This window comes from Perognathus longimembris, chromosome 8 (genome assembly GCF_023159225.1).
Source record: "Perognathus longimembris pacificus isolate PPM17 chromosome 8, ASM2315922v1, whole genome shotgun sequence".
In the NCBI taxonomy this organism is placed as follows: domain Eukaryota; kingdom Metazoa; phylum Chordata; class Mammalia; order Rodentia; family Heteromyidae; genus Perognathus; species Perognathus longimembris.
In genome coordinates this window covers 18,483,208-18,499,234 of record NC_063168.1, presented here as the reverse complement: position 1 = coordinate 18,499,234, position 16,027 = coordinate 18,483,208, and positions in this window count along the sequence as shown.

Sequence of the window (16,027 nt, the reverse complement as noted above, 5' to 3'; positions counted from 1 at the left end):
CTGCTATGTCCCAAGCATTATTGGCCAGGAAGTAAACAAACTAAATAAAAAGTCCCTCGTTTCCAGTACTTTTCCATTCAGAAAGTGGGAGCAGAAAGCATAAAGGAGAATGAAGGAAATACGTAAGATACGATGGTGAACACTGATAAGGAAGAAAGCATCATAGAAATGAGGTTGGCAGTGTCAGAGTAGAGAGTAGATTTCAGCTTAGAAAGATAAAAAAGAAGATTAAATAGGATAAAGACCTAAAAGAAAGTGAATGAAAGGACAGGAAGAAAAGCAAGAGCATTTTAGGAAGAGGCAAGAGAATGTGCAGAAACTGTGATGCCTTCAATTGGTTGTACCAAAGTATTTCTTTTGAACATGTATTTATATGATTTACCTTTGATAAAATTCACTTTTGCTTTCTCTCATTTTCCCAATGTCCACCCTTCTTGTCAAGCCCATTTCAACAAGCTTTTTTCCCATGTTTATATTCACCTGACATCTTACAACGTATCTGGAGAGAATCTTTTTTACTTTGATACATAAGTATTTGTTTTGGATGAAAATTTATAATGTTGCCCTATGTGATATCTTTCTCTACTGAAGAGTAAGGAGACTCAAAGAATGTTGTCTCTCTCTCATTTCTCTCCCCTTCTCTCTCATCCATATGTCTATAGATCTCTGTCTATCTATGTATCTATCGATGGCTGTCTATCTATGTCTATCAATCTATCATGGTCTATCTATCTATGTACTAATGACAGCATAATGAAACTTTCCAAATGATGTTTGATAAAGCAGGGAGTAGAGAAAATCCCAGTACTGAGCAGGGACCTCTAGTAAAGAGAATGTGACAGAATGGGTGATTTTATCAAAGTGAAATGTGTGCATATGTGGAAATTTCACAAAGAAATCCCTTCATACTACAGATATATGGTAAAAAAATTGAAATAATTTTAAAAAATAAAAAAGAAATTTAGATGCTTGAATATGCTGATCAAGGAGTGCCATCTAAGATACTAAAAGATCTTCTGTTTGAAATACTTGTAGATAATATTTAGTAAAATTTCTCTACCTTGTCTTACATGCTTGCTTGACTGTTTCATTTGTTTAGTGTATTTGAAGCATATAATATTAAAAGAAAAAGTCATGGTCAAACATTTTTCCAAAATGATTGTTTTGCTGACCTTTCTTTAGTTTCCTGGTGGCTTGTCTGGATATATTTCAGAGATTTTATTTGTCACATAAAATCAAATGAATATTATGCCTTACCCTACATTGAACTCTTCAATAACAGAAGCAAAAAGATTTATTTGGCTCAATGTGATCATTTTTACCTGGATTATATTTTCTCTGATGTGGCTTTCTTTTTGTTTGAAGCTTATTTACCAGAATATTAACTTATCCTTACTATTTGGTTTGGTTATTTTTATTGTGTAATATATCATTGCGGATTTATATTTTTGCTGTATTTCTTCTTTTCACATCTTTCAGTAGTTTTCTATGTTTTCTGGTCATATTTTTTCTCTTAGTATTTGATACCTATGCAAAATTTCTTTATTAATATTTACCCTTGACTGAAGAAATAACCCTCTTATATTCACCATCCATCCACATTTCCCTCATAAGAACAGTAAGTGCTGTCTATATTGGACTAGAAGTATTGTATATTTTTAATATTTAATATTGTATATTTTTAATATTTTCAATATTAATAATATTTTAATATTTTGATCATTGTCAAGTTCACAAACCAGCTTCACTCACCATCTGAAACTGCAAATGTGTATGGTGTGTGTATGTATGAGTATGTGTGTATACACCAACCACTTTGTACTTCTAATTTAAATGGCTAGAACTGAATCTATCTGCCCAATTCTATGCTTTGGTGAAAGTGAATGGAGTTTATACTGTCATACCATGGAGAAACTGCCTTTTAAACAATTCATTCTTTCTGTCTTGCTTGCAAGATGGCAACCCTAAGAGATGTCGGGCAGCTTACAGGAAATTGTATGCAGCTTAATATTTCCCTTTTTTATTAGACTCTATCTTTCTTATCTTTTTGAATATGTGGCTGCTTCTGTCTTGTTCTGTGAATCTAGGTAGTAGATTATATTTCAGTTTCATTGTGCTTATTTATGACAGCATGCCTCTAATAAAGTTACAGGTGACTCCATGCCAGGGGACAGAACCTATGTAGTGATTGTGTCAGGATGTGGCAAGGAATTGTCTGGGGTTACCCACCACTTGTGGAAGCAGAAAGGTTCCATCTTTCTCTGGATCAGTTTTGTGCCTAGGTCATGTTACTTAATTTTTACAAAAGTCCATGACAGAAGTTCTTTCCTTCTTATTTTAACCATACTGAAACTATGTTTCAAAGATGCCCAATTCAAGTCATGCAAAAGAAATTGTACTCAAATGTATTTGTCCCAAGTCCAGTGTGAAAAAAAATGTGATTGTCAAAGTTTCAAATGTATATTACATTATCCACGAAAAGAAATAAAGGATAACTCCTGATTGGACTTACATAGAGATGCTTCAAAATCGTAATTTTCATTTGAAATAGAAAATAAATACGTACATATGTCTATTTAAGACAACATCCCTTACTGCAGAGTGGTTGTATGCCCTGACTTTCATTTCTTTAGTCTATGTGAAGATGCATCTAGATGCTGCTTTTCCTCCAAATTGAAACCATCAGATGATATGCAAGAAAAGAGTAGAATGGGAACCAGGTCTTCCATTGAAGTTAGAGTAGGATGATTGGATTCCATAGCATGGCACAAGGAATGTAACCAATGGGATTTTCCTGCAGAGGATGTGTCGAGACTATCAGTCAGTCAACTTCTCATTGTTAATCCAAGGCTAAGCAATGTGAAGGTGAAGTGGTTAAAAAAGGATAGTGTGCCAAGTATCAGAAATTGATGTTTTAGGTAGATTTTCATAAGCATTCCCTAAGAGCCTTTAATTTCAATATTTTAATATTAAATTTTTGAATTTTGTATCTCTTAGACTCAGCATTTCTTTCCCCATGTTTATAAAAAGCTCCCCTCCCCCATTCCAAGCACCTAGAAGTTATACTGCAAATATCCTTTATCCAGTATTATGGACAGAAACTGAAGTAACTGGGTCATCTGCCCTGGTAAAGACCAGGCAGAATGGATGGCATAGAATTTTTTTTCCTGACAGGTTTGCATGTGAATTAGAGGAGGAAATCCTTTTAATATTCATACCCTCTTCCCCACAAGTCTGGTGTGACCTATAACAGGTCAATCTGAATAATCTCCCAAGGTAGTTCTTTTTTTGTTTTGTTTTGTTTTTGCCAGTCCTGGGCCTTGGACTCAGGGCCTGAGCACTTTCCCTGGCTTCTTTTTGCTCAAGGCTAGCACTCTGCCACTTGAGCCACAACACCACTTCTGGCCATTTTCTATATATGTGGTGCTTGGGAATGGAACCCAGGGCTTCACGTATATGAGACAAGCACTCTTGCCACTAGGCCATATTCCCAGCCCCTCCCAAGGTAGTTCTTATTTCAAATTTCAAGTGATTATCACCAAAGGAACAGGACGTGAAGAACAGGAGCTACAACTGAAAATGAGACACCAAAGGGACGTAGATGTGGACAGTAGGAACTGTGGCCCTGATATGGCACTTGTTTGTCAGAAACTGGAGCCTGCCTAAGCAAAATTGCTGCTGGAGGGTCATTCTTTTCATCATCATCATCGTTGTTGTTGTTGTTATTATTATTACTAGGCTTATAAATGGAGTCCCATAAAGGTCAAGGAGTACATCCTGTGAGGTTAGTTTCTCTTCCTCTTGCCTCTAAATGCATGCCATTTGTGCAAATAATAAAGTATGTGCTTCTTTTTATGTAGCAAATTTTGTTTGTTTTATACCCAAAGAACTCTGTTGTTAACCCACCTCCTAGAACACTTCAAGGAAATATTTTGGGAATGACATTTTATCTTCTCCTGGGTAGGATGCTCAAAGTTATCATTCTCCTGGGTTGTTCTTCTCCATTCATAAATTTTAAGAACCTTCAGTAAATAATTTGGTATTACTATTTTGCATCCTAATTTTCGTAACTTTGGTTTGCATATTCCAACATACTTTTGAAACTGTCTGTAGGTAACAACTTCCATCCCCACTTACCACCAATTTACTGAGGGATTAGGTTGATCACTACTGACTGAAGAAAAGAGTCACACATCTTTTCCCTCTCTCCATTGGCTGCATAATTGTGTGCTTTTTCCTTCACTACTCTTGGGTTCCCAGCAGTCTCCTCCTTTCTGTCCTTTGCAGAAGGTAAAAGATTGAGGAGCTACTTAGGAATTGAAATGTTGGCCAGAACATGTGGAAAAATAAGGTTGTCTCTACAACATAGGACATTTTATCTGTTGTCTCCCAAAACAACTGCATACTTCTACAAGATAAAAAAAACCCTAAATATTAAAGATAGAAAGCAACCAAGTCAGATGTTCAAGGTATGATGGAAAAACATTGGACTAAGGAGATCCTGAACACATTGAGTGGATTTTGATCACATTGTCACTGTGCTTTGTTAGCTTTCTGTTGCTCTAACAAAATACCAAAGGTAAATCAACTTAAAAAAGGGGAAAATGTTTATTTATCTCATATTCAGAATTTTCAGTCAATGGTCAGCTGGCTACCTTGTTTTGGGCCTGAGACAAGACAGAATGCAGAGGGAAAGAGGGAGGGGGTAGGGGGGAATGAGGGAGGATGTAACAAACAATACAAGAAATGCACCCAAGGCCTAACGTATGAAACTGTACCCTGTCCGTACATCACTTTGACAATAAATAAGAAAAAAAAGGCAGAATGCCACAGTGTCACTGGTAGGAGCACATAGGGTAGAGGAGGTGAGTCACTTCAGGATGGCCAGTAAGCAGGGGATGTTGGGGAAGGAAGAGACAGAGACAAAGACTGAGACAGGGAGAGACAGAAACAGACACAGAAACAGACACATAAACAGTCAGATACAGAGACAAGGACACAGTCCAATTTAGCCTGACATAATGAAACCTATCTTTCTGTGTCAGAAGTGCAGACCATATCACATCTTCCCCTGATGGACCTTATTACATTTTCTTCTGATGACATCTAATACCTGCAAATTCTAGGGGATCTGTTTTGTTCCATGTTAGACTTCTGCCTCACAGTGTTTTGTCATTATTGCCTTAGTGATTCAAGAGGGATGACAGTAGATTCCATGTCCTCCATCTCACATAGCTAAGTTGGAGACGATGAATTCTGACAGAGCTAAGAAAAACAAGGATGTTATTGATTCTCATGCTTTTATTTGGGGATTGTTTTATTTGGCTTTGCTTCATTTTGTGAGCAGATAACATAATTTCCATATGGTAAATATAGACTTAATGATGAAGATGACAAAATACGTGGGTGTTTGTTAAGAATAGAAGTCATATTCTTATTTCCTATGAATAAATGTGACAAGTGGTGGGCTGAAGAGTTGGGTTGATTAGAAATTCACATGACTGCAGCCAAATCTATGTTTTTGACTCCTCGCTGCTCCTGTTTATTGAGGAAGGCACTATAACATAAAATACAGGAAAGTAGCTAGATTGAGAGAGCTTGATTTCTAATTACAGCGTTTACCATCAGCGCAACATTGGGCAAGTTATTCAACCTCTCTGTCTCTATCTTTGCCTTATATATTATTCAGATATATAAAACCAAATTTCCAAGGTTTTATGAATAAAACAGTTATGTATAAGGGAATCAGAGAAGCAAAATTCTCTTCTGACTGCTCAATAATTAAAAATAGGCATTCAAGATGCCATCAGCTAAAGGAAGATGAAAATATTATATACAGCAGCCATTTTTGTTTGGTTTTACTTTTTCTATAACTTTGCTTTTGTTAAGAAATGTCAACATGAACAGAACATGCAATCAGTCAAGGCCTTTCTCCATTTTAATTCCGGATCATACACATGATGGAGCTGGAGACATTCCATACACCATACACCCTACAGCTATGGTGATTTTTTTCTTAATTAACTCATGTACCCAAAGGATGACAGCAAATGTCTATGGGAAGAACCATAATTATTACAGTTAATCACAAATTTATACATTGATTAGATATAAAAAGCTCATATATCTTAAGATTTTCCACAAAACTTTGGTAATTAGTTGTCAAAATTTGATGTCTCAGGTCAAAAAATCTGCATGCACAGACAAAACACAGTTCCTAGAAACTGTCCTCTATTCTTACTGGGATTTCATAACTGAGTCATTTTAAATAATATGACTATATATAATGTGAATGGTTCAATTGTAGCAGTTATAGCAACTTTTCAGAGATGAGATCCAGTAGCTTAGTATCAGCATTGGGTAATCAGAAAGGCTTCTAAGTGAATAGACAACCAGAGCAAGCCCATGGCAAGCAAGGCCCATGTGAGAGGCTATTCATTCTCAGGAGCCTGGTCTATTTTAGTTAAGCCCTGAGAGTAAGGAATCTGTTAAACTGTTTATTAGAGACTCTTAGCTATCATCCTCCATTATAATAAAGTTTCTGTAGACAGTTAAAAAAAACAAGACAAAGCAAACCATTTTTAACATTTCTGAGCTGAACTAACAGATACCGTTTCTAACTATGAAACACCTGATGTTTTGTGCTGACTACATTTTCACTGGATACTGATCACGAATAGAGAGCAAAAGCCTATAGAGTAAATTCTCCTGGTAACTGGTACTTTTTGATATGATACACATGATGTACCCTTGGGCTACAAATTCCTCATTTTAGGAAAGTTCAGAGAGATAAATCTTGCACCAACTAGAATATGCATAATGTTACACTGCCTACGCAGATGTACTTTAAAACAAATAGGTACCAAAATTAATGTGAAAGTCCCAAGCAACCCCAAGCGTCACAGAGATCTCTACATTTAAAAAAAATATATGGATAACATCCAGAACACCCTATATCTGCTTTCAAAGTTTGCTACCTCTGACCTCCCATTTGTCTCTGCCCTACTGATATATGTCTGATAGCTATTACTTATTAATATGTGGGCTTCAAAGCTGCCAGGCATCCACCTGATTTTCCTTTCTTGTATTTCTCCACTGGAGCTATAAAATGAGGGAAACATTTCCCATTAGAGTTTGTACTCTAAGCTCCTAATATCCTCAGAGTTGTGGCTATTTGTTTCCCTCTTTTGCTTCTAACTCGAACCCCTTTTCCGAGGAAGTGAACATGCAAAAAGACTTGTTAAGGTATTGACTGTTTTGGGAACCATAATTACAAACATTTTCCACTCAGAGCAGTGAGCAAGGCTCTGGGGAAGATATGGCCATATGTCAACTGTAAATATTTTTACTTTACTTTATTTATTTTATTTAATCAATGAGAAAACCATTTACCTGTGCTGCCTCTCCATGGTTCCTATTGTCATGGCAGCCAAGAGACTGTATTGAAAGATTAGAGAGAGGAAGAAGAAGGGGATAATGGAAGTAAAAAGTTGGGGGGGGCAGGAAAAAGATGAAGTAAGAGGATTTTTGTAGGCCACTGGATGGCAGACCTGTAGGACTTTTGGAGATTAGAACTCACCTGTAGGAGTGGTTGATTGGCTGTCTCTGTTCATGTTAAATAAGAATAAAGGAGCAAGATAAAAAAAATCTTGGAAAGGTAATTAGTATTGTTCAGGGTTTCAGCTTGTATCTTTCTGGGTTCATACTCTCTAGAAAAATGATGGATCCTTATGTGCTTAATAAAGTTTGGAGTATCTTCTGCCTTCCTAAATCATTTCTGCTTCCCAAGGTGGCAATCATGACTGTGGCAGTGAGGGGTAACTTGGGCCACACTTTGTAGCCTAGGGATGAAATGGAATGCTATTTATTGGAGCCCTGGAAGGACATTTTTGGTGCTGAGATCTCTATTTCACTCTGCAGTCACTGAGAGCTGAATTAGCTGCAGCTGATGATTTAACACGCTGCTTTTTTTTTTCTCTCAAAGGCCAGCTAAAGAGAAATGCATGCAGAATGACAAGGACTGAATGACACAAATCATCACCTAGGTGATCTATTGTAATGTTAGATTGTCTCTAAGGCACTGAAACTGAAGCTTTCTTTTAAAATCCAATTAATTTTCTCAGTATGTCTTTAGAATTTGGGATGTGATAAGTACAAGTATTCCATTTCCCAGGGAAGGTCACAGGCAAAGTTGGAAAGAGATTGTTTCAGAATCATACAGCAAGTAAATGATGGAAATGTAAAGGAAAAGAAAAATAAAACATTTTGAATTTGGGGATAGAATAGACTTCAGAATGAACAAACTGAGCTCTTAATTCCTGAGCAGCTCTGGCTTCAATACAAGATTTTTTTTTTAAACAAAAACTTGCTTCTGTAATCCTTCCTTTTTATTCCATCAAAGTGTCTCTGGGTTGGGGATGGTCAGTACCAAACTGAGTTGAGCACTGGTTTCTCATCAGCACTCTCTAGTGCAATCACCTTTCTCTTCTCTTACAAAGTTGGTAAAATATGAAGGTCTGTGGCACTGTATGCACTGTACCGCTACCCAAGTGGCAACATCAATCTTCTTGAGCTCTGGCACATTTTCTTCTCTTTCTGCTTCAATTTTCTTTGATTTGTTCCTAAGAGCTTTCTTTTAGTCTACTTGGCAGCATTCCCTCCATAGTTAAATTCTAGTAGGCCTTTCTTCATTCAGCTTTCAGCTCTGACCTGATGTTTGAGTCAATTATTTGCATACATGAGGCCACCCAGTTTTGCACTGTGGAGCCACATTTTGGATTTCACCTAAAAGATGTGCAGAATATAAATGATTTTCATGAGACATGTGGGCCAATTCCTCATTCAGGAAGAGAAATGTTGCAGAAGAACAACTTTGGAAACAGAAATTGGCTGCTGGGTTTCTGTGGGTGTTTTTTTTTATTACTCATTTTATTATGAATTCATTAAGAAATGTGTAAAGAACAGTTTAAATGCTAAGCAAATGATATTACAGTTCCTCTCCTCAAGAAGCTTGCACTCTTGAGTAGAAGGGAATGTGATGCATGGCAATATATTGCAAGATAAATAAGTAATACAGACCATGTGGACTCAAGAGTTTAGAAGGACAGAAAATGGAATTGCCATCATCTTAAGAAAAAAGATTATAGAATCAGGGTCTGTGTGGTGACACAAGCCAGTGATACCATTTACTCAAGATTCAGAAAGTAAGAGGACTGGAGTTTGATGTCAGGATAAGCAAAATGTTAGCTTGATCCCAATGTGAACCAATAAGCTGTGTGTGATGACTCACATGTGGGAGCTGCAAATAAGAAGATCATTATTTAAGCTGCTTTGGCAAAGACATAAGACTTTATTCTGAAGGCAGTTGAAGCAAAAAGGGTTGAAGTGTGGGTCAAATGGTAGAATGCCTGCCTACATTGTCTTCAAACCCAGAACCATTCTAAAAAAAGATGAAAGGCACTACTAACATAATAAGATTTATGTAAATTAGAAGTACATTCTCAAGAAATACTATTTTCAAGGACATATACTGAATTTCTCACAACAAACATACTGCAATTGACTGCCTTTGAATTTGGAAGCAAAGAAATGAGTTGAACATGAAGTAAAAAAATAAAATAAGGTGAACAAAATAGTAAGTGAAATTGAATTATAGGATACAAAGAACTCAGCTTCCTATTTTGGTTTCAGAAAGACAGCAAAATAAACAGAAAAAATTTAAAAACACATTTTAAATGAAATGAATGGAATGGGATTTTGAAGTGAATGAAACGAATAAAGTGAATGGAATTTTGTGCAAGTATGGTCTGAGAGATTGTTCAAAGAACTATGGGAGTCTCAGAGTGATAGTAGCCATTAGCTGTTATTACAGAACGAAAACACCCAAAGGAGGGAGCTGGTCATTTCAGTGGGTGAAGCCATGGCATATGAAGGGTCTAATTATCTCTGGTACCAAACTTGATAGGTACACTGTTAAACAGGACTCTGTTTTGGGATTAGCTAGATGTCTCAGTGATGGTGCAGGAAAAAATGTTAAACTAATCATGGGTTACTGGTCCGACATAAATATAAAGGAAACATCTTGCTGCTTTACAGGAAAATTTGGACCACTGTCCAGTGAGTACCAAGATGCTTCACCAAGGTGGTACTCCATCTCTGCCATTCATGGACTCCCGAGTCTCATCCAGGATAATCAGAACTTACAAGGTACTTTACTGGATAAAATACTTCTAAAGAGAAGATCACATTGGACAGGGAAGAAGAAGTCTATACTAATGAGTTATAGATGTACTGAGAAGACATTTCCTCACTGGCTTACTGATATTGTATACTTCAGCTATATATGGAAAGAAAATCTTCCTGTTTGGAAACATACAAATGTAGATTGTTTTTAGGGCAATTCCTATTCTAAGTTTTGATTAAAAGGCAAAAGAATAAAGAAACAGAACTAGTAGATTGCAGAGAGAGAGAGAGAGAGAGAGAGAGAGAGAGAGAGAGAGAAAGAGAGAGAGACTTATTATAAGGAAATAGCTCATACAATTGTCATAAGCATGGTAGATGTTCAGAAGAGATGATGATGCAGTTCCAGTCCAAACATCAGTGAGCCTGAGAACTGAATAAGCACATATTTGTTCAGGATCAAAACAGAAATAAACTGATGTCCTCACTCAAGAATGTTAGACAGGAGGAATATCTGTCTTTTATTCCAGGGAGGGTCAGTTTTTGGTTCTGTCAGATTTGCAATAATTGGATATGACCCATCTACATCATTAAGAGCAATCTACTTTATTCATTTTCAATTCAAATGATAATATCATTCTGAAACACTCAGATCCATCCACCCTAAAATTGACTAAATGCCTGTGCACCTCCTGGCCCAATGAAACAGGTTCATATATGTAAACATCACAAGTCCACTGCTTATCAACTTTGTATCCATACAAATCTCCTCAAACTACACATATCTCCAAATAAAATAGCAACAAATTTAATTTTCCGAGGGGAAAGGAAGCAGGGAAGGAGGAGGAAACTGAAAGATAAAAGAAAGAACATAGAAAAAACTATATAAAGGAAGTAAAGACAGTACAAACCAAAGATAACACATGTAAAATGTGCTGAAAATAAAGCAAGCTTACTGGAGATCATATAGTCTTTACAGAATGAACATTGCTTATTGTGGATCTTATTGAAAATGGTTTGTTCTTAGAGATAAAAAAAATCTGGATTTTAATCCCACCACCAATCTTCATCAGGAATGTGACTTTGAGTGAAGATTAGTCTTTAAAGCATCAAGGGTAGAACTAAAGAGACTTAGAACTAAAATAAAAATAATGTATAAATAATAAAAATAAAAAAACTGTGTTATGGTGTTCTGTTCAGAAAAGTTTGCGGCATAAAATAATGTGTGCAAAGTATAGTCTTAGTTGGCTTGACTTATCATACACAGAGTATAAATATCATAGAGTAGACAGTGTATACAATAGACTACTTTTTCTATTTCTGGAGACAGAAAAAAATGTAAACTGACAGCTGTCTCTGTGTCTCTGTCTCTGTCTGTCTGTTTGTCTCTCAGTCTCTGGCCAACCGATGGCGGAAAGACGTAGCTTCTTATAATGATACTGACTCTGTTATGTCAAGTCACTGCATTTGTGACTTGAAATTTTAATTACTTCTCTTTTGAACCTGTATCTAAGTACACTAATATGGGATTTAAAATTGAGGACCCAATTCATTGCATGGCAAGTATCTACCATAGCGCCTGAAAGATGTCAAGAATAAAAAAAATTCTTCCCTCGTCTCAATCCATCAACCCCCTAGTTAACTCTTTCTTCAATAATGCTGAGAAAGCAAAGGGAAGGGTCCTTGGATAAAAAGAAATTGATTGTCAACATATGTTGGACAGATTATGAGAAGTATTAAAGTGAGCCATAGATACAAATATTGCACACGATTGCACTTACTTTTTTCTACTTACTTTTGCATGGTTTGGAGCCTGCATTTTTATTCAAGATGTTATAAATAAAATTATCTATTTTATAAAATGTAACAGATCACTTAGAAGATGCATAAAATTCTATTTCTACTTATGATTATTCTGTAATTTAGCCTACTGTTCTCTGCTTCAAGGACATGTTTCCTGTCACTTTGTTCTTATATTCAAATCTGTGGTGAACATCTGTGTGTGTGTGTGTGTGTGTGTGTGTGTGTGTAAGAGAGAGAGAGAGTCAATATGTAAGAGGAGTGTATTTGTGAATGCTTTGCTTAAGACTGACTGCAAATGCTTTGCTGTGCTTCATTTTTACCATTCTCAATCTAAGTTTTCCTTTCATGTCCTTTGATGTTTCATGGTTCTTCCATTTGGGAGCAAGCTTTCTTTCTCCAGGCTGAGCCCACATTTATTCTCTTTCTTGGCTGTTATTTTTGCAGATAACCTTGACACTTACCTTGCTGAGAAGAAACTCTGTCATATTTTGCAAAGCCACTTATTTTACCTGCAAACTTTTTAAAATTAAACACCCTAAATTGAGAGAATCAGGTTGCTGTACTAGATTTCCTATGTTAATAAAATTCAAATTAAATGCAAGCTCTAGGCCAGAAGTAAAAGGCCAGGGACAAACAGTACCAATTATTCCTTCCAATCAAGAGAAAAAAATGCCTTTCTCTACTGGCTGATTTTCGTCTTTTTGTGGTCACACACACACACACACACACACACACACACACACACCACACACACTTCCCCTAACTGTGCCTATTCCCATCCATTTGTTTTGTAATATTAGCTTCTTACAGAGATCTTTGTCTGAAATTTGGTGGAAGATACAGCTGGGAAGCAGAGACAAAATACAAATTTTGCACTTCAAAAATGATCATGGAGGACTACTTTCTCTCCCCTTTCCACTGTGCATTCAAACTGTACTGATTCTTTAAAGCATCCGTACAAGGAACTTTCCCACTTCCATTGAATTCCTATAACATGCTCTAGTGGAGTATGTGATTATACATCCTTTCCAAATGCTTTTGAATTGTGAGTATTGGTGTACCCTGAAATATTGTAAGTTTCCAAAGTTAGCAGTTTCTACTATTTTGCCTTCTCTCACACTAGGCTTAAAGAGTAACTAATAGGACTCCACATACACTTATTAGGTCATCAAAACTAGTTGGGAGGGCTGGGAATATGGCCTAGTGGCAAGAGTGCTTGCCTCATATACATGAAGCCCTGGGTTCAATTCCCCAGCACCACATATACAGAAAATGGCCAGAGGTGGCGCTGTGGCTCAAGTGGCAGAGTGCTAGGCTTGAGTAAAAAGAAGCCAGGGACAGTGCTCAGGCCCTGAGTCCAAGCCCCAGGACTGGCAAAAAACAACAAAAAACAAAACAACAACAACAAAAAAACGAGTAGGGAGACAAGAAGGTGCTGACTTACACTCTCATTACTTAAAAATCTAATAGTGGACGCCGGACACAAACTCTCAACCTTATAGGACATTCCCACGTCAGATAAATAATCATTGTCTATTTCAGCTACAGAACCGGCTGATATCTGACTTTGCTGTTTTAATTTTTATTGAGCTTTTACCTTTTCAAACTTTTCAAAGTGTAATACATAATGCATCAGAAAGGAATTAAAGTTTTTAAAGTGATGAAAGATTTTCTGCTGTGGCAGTAGGAGTTGAATGTAATAATATGAGCTGTGCCTTTTTCCTGTCAAAGAAGGCTACATTTTTCTTTTTTTTTTTTAAACAGCTTTACTCAGCTCTCATTTCCCTACACATTTATTCCATATATTTATTGCAGAATTAAGTATGACAAGCATTGTACTAGGCACAAAGGATAGTGGACTGCATCTGAGAAATGGAAAAGTTGAAAGTGCATGCCTATTGCAGCCTTTCAGGTCCCTAACAATCAGGGTTTTATCCTCACCTTAGAAATGTTCTAGACTAGAAATATTAACAATAGTAACTTTCTTTCTGGCTACTGCATCTTGCTCTTTATGGCCAGCCATTTTTCTATGTTTGAACATGGGTTCTGAAAGAAATTCTTGAAGTGCTTTTCAGGATCATATGAGTATATCAGGATCAACAATCCTCAAATCATTTTAATTTCCCAGTTGCCTTTATTTTCTCCTGCCCTCATTTGGACCTCAGAGTTCATCATCATGTCCCCGTCACCTATCCAACAGCTAAGCCCTAGTTTCTCACAATCATTTTGGTGTCCCTGCACTTACATTTTTTATGACAATGATGATGATTTTTAAGTAGTTGTACAAAGAATTTCAATTTGACATGCCAATTCATGAGTGCAATGCATCTTGAATAGTGTTACACTTAGACTGCTAAAAAAATGATGAAAAAATATCATGCAGACTGCAACTACGGCAAAGATGTCTTTCAATCTCTGTCTCTCTGTCTCCATTGTCTTTGTATCTAATCCATCTGCTATTTGATCATTGTTTTATCTCTAACCTCTTTCTCTGATTTCTACTCTTCCTTTTTTTCTTTATGTCAAACTCTGAGACATATGTCCACCTACACTAAAAACAAATTAGCAATTAGTAGTAGCTACACTCAGTTTCCCAGTTGATGTCCAAATCTGCACAAATTTGTTTTCACCTTACAGAACTTAATGCATCTTGTTCCCCAGAAGTTACCTGTGAACATATTATTCAAAAAATTGAAGGGAATTGGCGATATATAGTAGTGGAGTGGTAGAGCGCTACCCTCAAATAAAAAAAAATCTAAAAAAAATTGTCTACAATTATCATTGTCATCACCATTATAGCATTAGAATACACTCTTGCTTGCAAATTTTGATGTTTTTGATGTCATTCCTCCTATGTCTTACTATTTCATCTCACCTTCTTTCTGCTCTTCTTTGGACTACTTTCTCACCTTCAGCATGGTTCTCCTTAGTCCACAGTTGTCTTTTCTTGTCTCTCTTCTTGTTTTTCTTTTCTATTCTCTTTTCTTTTCTATTCTATTCTATTTTCTCTCTTGTCCCCTCTTCCCTCCCATCCTACCTCTTCTTTTTCCACTTTCCTTTCTCCCCCTTCCCTATCCCCTCCTTTGCCCTCTCTCCTCTCTTCTCTCCTCTCCTCCCCTCCTTTCACCTAGGTCCCCTTTATGTGTCAGTGTTCCCAAAATCAGATTCCTAAAATCAGATATCTCCTCAGAGTCCCATCCACTGGTCAGCATCTGCAATATTTGAAGTTGAACTTAAATTCTTTTTCTTCGTATTTTCTTCCCCAAAATGTGTGCCTGATGGGAATCTAGTGGCTCAACCTGTTGAGCGAAGGGATCACTAAGGCCGAGATCTCTGTGTGACAGCTCCTGAGGCTATCCAGCTACCAGGAAAGATCTTCAGCTACAATAGAAATGTTACTTGGTGTTAGAGCCATTTGCAGTCACTTTTCCAGTGTTGTTGAGAACACTGTACCTGTAATAAACTTAACTATACTTCATCTCCATGATGTGGTTTTTGCAAGTGGCTATAGCATGTCAGGGGTGAAGCAGGAAACACATCTTCTTTGTAGCTTCTAGCAAAAGGAAGGACATGGTGGCTTGTCCTCATGGGGTGAATTAGCCATCAGAGTTTGGCCTTTGGAAATCAAAGGCAGGGTTTATTTGAGTGTCATTAGGAAGAGATAGAAGGACCCAGTACTTAGATTTTGCTTATTAGTGTATTTAGCCTGTCAGCATTATTCTAATTAATTGTTTAGTGCAATTGTCATGGACTACAGGATACAAAATAGGCAAAGCAACTAATAAGTTAAAAAATACTGATTGAGTTCCATGAGGATCCAACAAACATTGCACAGGTTAATTGAATTTTTATAGATTAATTCTTCTTTCTGTATTCTAAAAGGTTGTTCTGTTTCAAAGCACAGTGCCAGACTGGTGAAGGAAGAAATTAGAAATCCAAAACTAAGTAAATTGTCTCTGTTTCATCATGGAGAACATAATGCCAAAGTGGCAAATATGAGATATAGTGAAAAATAATAGACTGAGTTCTAAAACTGTTTTATCAC